We start from the raw sequence: 9172 nt of genomic DNA, 5'->3' as shown, positions 1-9172 counted from the left end.
TGCTCTCTGCTTGGTAGAGATCAAAAATAATGATTTCTTTTGTGGATAATTTTTCTGGCACCCTCTTTCTGTAGTTTCCTTTTTTTAGAAGGATGCATTTCTGTTCTGGTGGTCACTTGGACCCCTCCCTGAACCCGTAGCTAAGCAATCTCTTCTAGCCTCTTGCTGCTGGGGCTCCTGTGCTCCTCCCTGTGGCCTTAGTGGAGCAAATCCAGGACAGTCCATGCCAGCTGACTCCTGCATGGCCTCCTCTGGCCTCCTGGAAGCATCCTGCACCCCTTGCCCTAACAAGTCTGAGAGTGCAGGCCCCTCTTAGCTCATAGCATCCTTTCAGTTCCACCAATGCAGCTCATCAGCTTCTCTCATCTTCTAGTGTCCCAGATAGGAGTCAGTCCTCGGTCTCCTCTCTAGGTAATGAGCTCCCAGAGCAGCACCATTGGATCCTCCTCACTGATAATGCAGCCATCTTGACTAGAAGTCTGTAGTTACTATTTGAGCAAAAATTGAGTTGCCTTCATTAACTTCATAAGCTTTTTATTGCTCTTAGGATCATATCTAAACTGCACACCCAATTAAGCCATGATCTTCCTTTCACCATATTCCAGCTTCATTTCATTTCTTTTAGTTTCTTTACTCTCTTTACTGCCTAAGATATCTTGCACTTAGTATTTCCTCTTCCCCAAAGTCTCTTTTCCATCCTCCCATCCCCATCATTCCCTTAATCAATTACTACTCATTGTTAGGAGCCAGATTAAATGTCTCTCAGGAATGTCTTTATCAATAGCTCTGAGTGGAATAAATCTCCCTGATAAATGTACAGCATCCTACCCTTTCTCTTTTATAGAACTTAAATCTATAATCGTATAATTATTTGAGTTCTTTTTGCTTATTGTTCATCTCTGTAATTAGAATGAATGCTCCATGAGGCTGAAATCATGCCTATCTTGTTCACTGCTTTATCTCCAACATCTAGAGTGGATTACTATGTTGCCTAATAAATATTTGAATTAATGAGTGAAATCATCATAGTATTTCCTTATTAAAAATCTCTAAAGCTATTTCCTCATATTTGGCAACCTACTCTTGGGATATTTATCAAGATTTGTTTTATTGAAATTCTTAGCTGTGTGTCATTGACAAAAAAAACCCACTTTCTTTACAATTTACTGTTTTGCTTCATCTAGTTACAATGTTTTTATCAAAATGTCTATTGTGTGAGTACTGTTTTCAGCTTTAAGTAAAATGAGAAAGGAAACAGAACAGTATTGCCTTTTTGCAGACAGAATGAGAAACAATTAGATTGTCAGATATTTAAACACAGATGTGTTGGCTCAAAATTTATTCTCACTGTTTTCAGCTTCTAGTCTATCAGTTATTCTAGCATGTCCTATTGTAGTTCAAGGTCACAGATCCTTACTTCTAGGTTTGTATAATGACTCAGTGTTCTTTCTTTTTAAAAATCGGTCTTTAAAATTACATGAAAAAACAATAATCAGAAGATACAAAGAAACAAGGAAAAAATCACTAACACGTTCACTATCCAGATACCCTCAGTTTATATTTTATTGCATCATCTATACAATTTTTATCTCCACAAAATGAATCTTACTATATACACTGTCTGTAACATGATAGTTTTCACTCCAGATATATCACAAATATATGTATCATATGCATGTCTACCCAGCAAGGAAAACCCATCTATTATTTCCAGGAACAGGAGATTTTGTTTTGCTTTCCTCAGATTAGTGCCATGCTCCCTGTGGACACTCGCTCAGTAGACGGCTGAGTCATGCTCAACTGCTGTTTTGTTTTTCTACAACATGAAACTTTTAAAACAGACTTATGAGTAACTATGATGGTCAATATGCGATATACAGTTCTCTACTCTTTGTGGAAACATGTAAACTTTGTTGTTCCTACACTTGGACTGACTGATTCCTCAGCAACTTCTCATGGAACTGATCTCAAAACACTATCATCTGAAATTCATTACTTTTTAGTATAACTGTGTACAAAATTACAAAGTTTTGTACTCTAAAATTCAACACTTCACCACTTAAAATTCCCTGTATGTTTAATGTGTTCTAATTCTTTAGTTTTAAGCCTATTCAGTATACTTGATTTGCCAGGTCATATAACTTCTGGTTGTAGTTATTTCACTAGACGTGTGAGGAATAGCCCATCATCTGACCCCCGCCCCTCTCCCCCACACTTTTTACAGTTAAGTTCTAAGCGAACATAAACCCATTTTTACATCAACAATATTAAGAGGTAGCACTTCTTATCACATTAGTACATATGAAGGCCTGTCTTCTTCAGGCCAAAAACAAAACAAAAACAACAGCAACAACAATCTGTTCCCTTTCTTTGTGTGCATGATTATCCCGAATTGTTGAAGATCTACCACTAAATCATTGATGTACTTTCTTGTTTGTTGTCTCAACGTTTTAACATCTTTCCCATGTGATAAACTTATCTTCTCACTCTTCTCAAAACAAACCACACAACTCAGAAGTAAACACATACTATTATAAGAACATGATGACTTACATTGTATAATCACTATGTAATTGTAGGAATGTAGAAAACACTAGAATAAAGGTGAAAAACGAGTTCATTAATTCTGGAGGTCTTTGTTTATTCCTACCTTTGAATTCTGGTCACATAGTTTTTGAAAATGTACCTTTATCCACATCTTATTTGAAATCTTGTGAATATTTCCTGCTGTGTTTCACTAGACCAAAACTTCTCAAGTAAATGCTCGGTAAAAACTACAGACATTATCCAGGCACTAAGTAATGGAAATGTCTTTACAGTCACATATGGGCACAACATGCATTTTAATTGCTTCCACAGTTCACAGAAATAATGCAGACGTACATACACATGCAACTTAAATCCTGAAAGCTTAAGAATCCCCCTCTTTGTCATCTGAAAGTCCTTCTGATTGCCACAGAAAAGAGAGAAAAGGCCTGGGACTAACAGGACTCAAAGTTTCTTTTCATGATACATTTTGTTTACATTCTTACTGCTTGCAGTGCCATATTGCTGCCAACAAATGTCAATTGCCAATCAAAAGGAAAGAAGGAAAAATTGCTTGACCAATATAAATGGTTTGTCTGATGTGCTTTTCCTTCACTCAAAGCCTGAACCACGCTACAGACAGGAATTGCACAGATCTGAAGGCAAGCTGATAGAGGGGTGGAATGACAACTGACATCTACCAAAGAAATATCTAAGTTTTCCGGAAACTATTTCCCCTAAATAAGAATTGTGAAATGTACATATTCATAGGAATCTCTCCAGCTGTGTTGACTCCAATGAAACAGAAATTATAAACACAAACACAGTTAAGTATGTGTGCAGAGCCATTTTAAGGACCTCCCAGTACCCAGACAGAGAATATAGAGTGCATTTTCTGGGTTCTTTTCTTCCACATTTATTGCTCCTCCTATCCTAGGAAGTGTCTTATATATTAATTAGTTTTGGCCGTGGCATTCATACTGGCACCACATATACTAATAGTTTTAGTAATAACCAACAATAAAGTGTTACTATTTGCTAAGCTTATTAGGCTAAACCTTTTATTATCTTTGTAAACTCTCAAAGATGCCTATGAAGATAAATAATTTTATTATCCCCATTTTACTGGCAAGGATACTGAGGCAGAGAGATATTAAGCAATGTATCCAAGATTAGTCAGCAAAGAAAAAGCAGGAACAGGGCAAAATCTTGATGTAAGGTCTATATCTGACTTAAAAATTTATGCTTCGTACTAAGTTCAGCAGTTGAGAAGTTGCTTGCTTCCTCTTAGATATTTTGACTAAAATTTAGGAGAGCTGTCCACCAGAGATATTACTTCTGTTGAGGTCATATTGACCAAGCATCAGGTTTGTACCTATTCATATTGGGTATAATGGAGAGCCCTCTCTAACAATTTGAGCCCTAAGTATTCTGCTTGTCTTACTTTTATGTTGTTTGTAAGTATTAAGAAGGAAACAATGTAAAGGGGAGGACTTGGGAAGAGATATGATAGATAATTGGATAAAGAAACTGTGATACATATATACAATGGAATCTTACTCAGCCATAAGAAGAGATGAAATATTGCCTTTTGCAACAACATGAATGGACCTCGAGATAATCATGCTAAGCGAAATAAGCCAGACAGAAAAAGTTGAAAAGTGGGATATAAACCTAAAAGCAACAAATGAACAGGACAAAAAAACAGAGACTCATGGACATGGACAATAGTGGTTACCAGAGGCTAGGGGAGAGCAGGGAGGAGGGAGGTAGATGGGGTAAAAGGGGTCAAATATGTGGTGACAGAAAGAAATCTAACTAAGGGAGGTATACACACAATGCAATATATATATGCCTTACTGTTAAATTGTACATCTGAAACTTACCAGATTTTGTTAACCAATGTCACCATAAAAAATAGTAATAATAAAAAGATAAATAGAAAAAAAATAAAGTAATTTTTGATAAAAAATACATAATGTTAGTTTTAAGGCCATTTATATGATATGGAATGTAAAGCAAACAAAGTCTAACTTATGAAGCAGTACCTTTCTCATCGATCTATAGCTATTATCAATCACTTTTTCTGACCCTGGGTTCAAGTATTTTTGGCCGTGATAAAAGTAGACATACTAAGTGGGACCACAAATGAGAATGAAGCCAGCCTGGTGAACAGAACAACTTATACAGTACATAGGCCAGGGAACACACCGGTTTACATAGGAAAGATGTAAAATTATCAAGAGTCCTAAAGTCAAGTCTAGGTCAAAGTACAGCCAGATCAACCTGGAGGAGTGAGTGTTTGAGAGGTGACTAGTTGGCTCGTAGCAAGGGTTTAGAGATCTAAGCTGAGTAGGGAACACAGGTTACAGAAGAGTGATAGTATAAGAACTAGCGTCTGTGTCCAGAGGTCCAATGAGGGCATTGATGCATGAAGAAGTCCAATTCAAGAATAAGGCTTGGGCTAGAGATTAACTTGAGAAAAAGAGAAGGGAACTCAGCTAGGAAAAAATGTACTGAAAAATTAGCAAAGAGATAATGATCTACATGAATATATAATCAAGGTGTTTGGAAAGAAAATTTTTGCCTCTGAATTGATTTGCAGCAGCCTTTTCCTTATAGGCAGGTACAGGGAAGATTCTGTCAAGTTGGTAGCTAAAGTTCTTCTAGAAATTTAGCTAAGAGGCCAATAATAACTAACTCTCCTAGTTAGTCTATTATGGAGTGTTTTCTCTGCCTTTACTCAACTATAAATTCAATGATGAATTCCATTGGGATTAAACTTAAATTTTCCAACACATGAACAAAAAATTAAAAGAAATCGACCTATGATAGTAAAATTTTATCAAGAGCACAAAAATTCCCGAGAGGTCTGTTTAACCTAGAAACTTTATTTTTTTCATGATTTTTACTATTTATTTATTTATTTTTAATTAAATTTATTGGGGTGACATTGGTTAATAAAATTATATAGGTTTCAAGTGTACAATTCAATAATACATCATTTGTATATTGCATTTTGTGTTCACCACCCAAAGTCAAACTTAATCCAGTGCCCTTCTCTAGCTCCCGTAGTTGGCAGTAGCTAGCCAGGTACAATTTATTTAATATCTAACAAAATTAGAACAATAGTTTAGCTTGAAAAGTCTTAGCTAGGTCTTTTGGAAACAAATAAAAATTATATTTAATATAACTTTCTAAAAGGAAAATAACACACTGAAAACTAAAGATATTAAAGTGGACACGAAATGGTTCTATTACAGTATTTATGGATTCCATTTTGTATTAGACATCTACTCTCCTTCTGACAGATGAGTAGATCTGAAAAATAGCTGGATCTTGTTTATTGTTGCCATATTGAACTTAGGGGCCTCTGCATTGTGTCATGCTCTTAGGTATTGACCAAGATGTGCATCAAGATAACTTAGAATATGAAAGCTCAACCACTAGCACTCTAGTGGGATTTAGAGGACATCTAGTCTAATCTTCACATAATGCCACCCCTTCCATTTTACAGATAAAAAAAAATGTTAAAAAGGTGAAGGGACTGCCTCTAAATTGCAACGCAAGTTAGAAGCACACCCAAGAGCTGATTGCCTGGTCTTTCATATTTGATCATATTTGGTCTTTCAATCAGGAAGTTTGGGTCAGGAAAACAGGACCACTCTAAGATTTCAATCAAGAAGAAATTTAATACAGGATAGTAGGTGCTTATAAAATCATTGCAAATGCTGAGGGAGCAAAGGTCAGGGAAACCTTCCACCCACTTCCAGAGAATCAGAAAGTTGTAGAAATTGCAAGAAACTACCAAAAATGATTTCAGCTGTAGGCAGTATTAAAGCAGATGAGTTATAGGAGAATGGCTGAGCCCAGTTCAAAACCTTATATCTGCTCTCTGCCAAAGCACTTGTGTCTATCTGCCAGTGCCAGAAACAGATAATTCTGAATCTCTTTCGTCTCCTAAATTTAATTTGCCTGCCTCTCATCAGCAAAATCTAATGAGAAATGCTGTTGTCAAGGGATTCTGAGAAATGTAGTTTCTAGGTTTCCAATACTTATAATACGAGGCAGAATATAGAAGGATTGACAACAGAAAATCTAGCACAATCATGTTGCGGTGAAACTACAGTCTACTCTGAGTTGCTATTGTCTTTTGGAACAAGTGTGTCATCCACAGAACAATTTATCTCTCATATACATTACTATAGATTGTTGTTCATGGATGATGGCAGAGGGTGAGGAGAAGGGGAAATTGGAGAGAAGATTGAGGGTTAGGGCAACTGTGAAATTGTCCAAGGTTCTTGTCTATAAGGATCATAAATATTTTTTTTTTCTAGAAATATGAACAGGTGGAGACAATTATATTTACTAGAACTCTTCTCACAAAGAGTACATGATCTAGGACAAAATCTTGTAGTTAAGATAAGTCTTAGGAGGTAAAACCCTAAAGAGATGGCTAAATTTCTGTTAAGATAGATAGGCAGAGTTAAAATTACCAACCAAGACCAGTAAGAACACACTGGTATTCACAAATTTATTTCTTAGTTAGGTTTATTAAATTTGGTGCAGCAGGCAAAAACCATACCTGAGAAATTTTAGATGTCTTAGGAAAAAACACTTGAGAGAGGCTTTTTATAGGGTTTGGGCCTGTGATGGATGGTTCTGAAAGAAGATTAGGGAATTCAGGACCAGTTCTGGAGTTGATGCTGTCAACAAATATGAGCAATCTGGTGCTTGGTTATCTCAAAAATTTTGGTCCATAGGCAGCAAGATTAGAGTGGGGTTTTGTCTTTGATAAGGAAACAGAAATCACCTAAAGAGGGATGTTAGTAATTTTTACAGTAGCAGTTCACCCTTGCCTATGTTGTTTTGTTAGAAAATTTTTCCCCCCGTTAGTAACATTGATTATGTTAGCCTTGTTTGTATGTCATTGGAAACATCAAATTTTGTTAGGAACATGGCAGTCTTATTATCAGCAAGACAGATTCTCATTTCTTCAGCAGTTAACTGTCCAGCTTTTGCTTTGCTAAACAGGTATACAGATTTGGAACTAGAGCTGATCTGCTCAGGAAAGCAGATGCTAACTCCTATACCACTACCAGTCCCGCTTTTCTATCTCTCCTCCTAAATGGCACTAATCTACATTAGTGGTGAACAAATATTTAAGGGAGTTTGGTTGAGGGGGGCCAAAATGCTAGACCTACCTGGGGCACTCCACACATCTCAGTCCATTTATGGGGAGGGAATAGAGTTTAATGGAAACAATTTACAATTTTCTTTCAGTTTTATCAGCACCTCCTCCAATTCATTCTTCCAAAATACTATGATAGGGAAACCAGTAAATGGGTTGCAGGTATTGAGAGCAACTGTATCTATGAGTATAAAGCCCGATGGACTCATGTAATACCAATTCTTCCAGAAATAGAAGAACATACAATCATATTTTTTCATTCTACAAGAAACCATAATTTTATTAATTATAGAAACAGTACAAATTTCAAACCAAGCTGCAGTTAATACTTTTGAAATATCAAAAAAAAAGTCCTAGTTTTTAGATGGTTACATTGTTAATTCCATAATAGCATTTACAATATCATTACTGTCATTTTTCAGGGCTCCGACTGCCTTTGCTTTCAGCACATTTGCTTGTGACATAACTAATTCTATGTCCTTAACTTCCACACCTGTTTCATCAACCTCTTCTTTTTTTGCTCCCCTCTTGTACAGTTGGAGTTTGTGTGTTTTCTTGAATCTTTGAGACAGTTTCACCTTGAACTTCGAATTTCTCAGCACCTGCTAGCTGTGCTTGCTGAGGTAAACCCTCCCTCTTGGCTTTCCCCAAAACTAGGTCCGTATCTGAAACCGGGCTCTTGTAGATACCGGTTTTGTGATCATAAAGAGGGTATTCTTAGATTTCTGGACAGTGACCCTAGTAACCCCGGTAAACCTGTCGAAGAGCCAGTTTGGACATAGCCTTCCAAGCCTTCTTTTCACTCCAGCTTTGTTTTGCTTTACTGACTGGTTCTTTATCGATTTCAGCTGCTGCTGCAAGCTGGGCTCGTAGTGTGGTTGCCTGTGTGGAATCTTGTTCCTGGAGTTCTGGTACTGATTCAACACGGTCGGATTCTGTTCTGACCAGGTCTCAGCTTGGGGCTGTGGCAAACTCCTGCTCTGTAGCAGGGGCGGTTTCTATGGCTTCATCTGGCATTTTGGGCAGGGAATGCAGAACCAAGACGGCAGCAGAAAGAGCCGTATGATCATATTATAAAACTTTTATTGTTCTCTAAGAACCATGGTCGTAAATAATCCAAGCTATGTGAGAGACATGCTCTGTGAAAGAAATGCTCTTCCTGCGTAGCAGGATCTGGCCCATTGTCTTGGGGGTGGGGACAAGGTCAATAAGAGCAGTGGTGGTGGTGGTGGGGGTGGGGCACTATGGAAAGAGAGGCAGACCCAAAATCCCAAATGCTGCTTCTGTTCTTTTCTGGGCTCCCTGGCAAACAGCCGGAAGTAGCCCATCCACGTATGCTCACCTCATCTTCACAAGAGGCAAAAATTAGAAGAGCTAGACAAGTGCTGGGAACTAATTAAGACTGGAGTGGCATGGTATATTGAGTTGGGCACCCACCTGGGGAGTTTGCCTTTA

General features: G+C 37.4%; 1 pseudogene; it reads right to left on the bottom strand.

The window, feature by feature from the left end:
- Positions 1 to 8085: 8085 nt before the first annotated feature.
- LOC102898378 lies at positions 8086 to 8734 on the bottom strand (annotated as a pseudogene).
- Positions 8735 to 9172: the final 438 nt, after the last annotated feature.

This window comes from Pteropus alecto, unplaced genomic scaffold (genome assembly GCF_000325575.1).
Source record: "Pteropus alecto unplaced genomic scaffold, ASM32557v1 scaffold76, whole genome shotgun sequence".
Taxonomy (NCBI): domain Eukaryota; kingdom Metazoa; phylum Chordata; class Mammalia; order Chiroptera; family Pteropodidae; genus Pteropus; species Pteropus alecto.
This window is presented reverse-complemented; position numbering and strand designations above follow the sequence as displayed.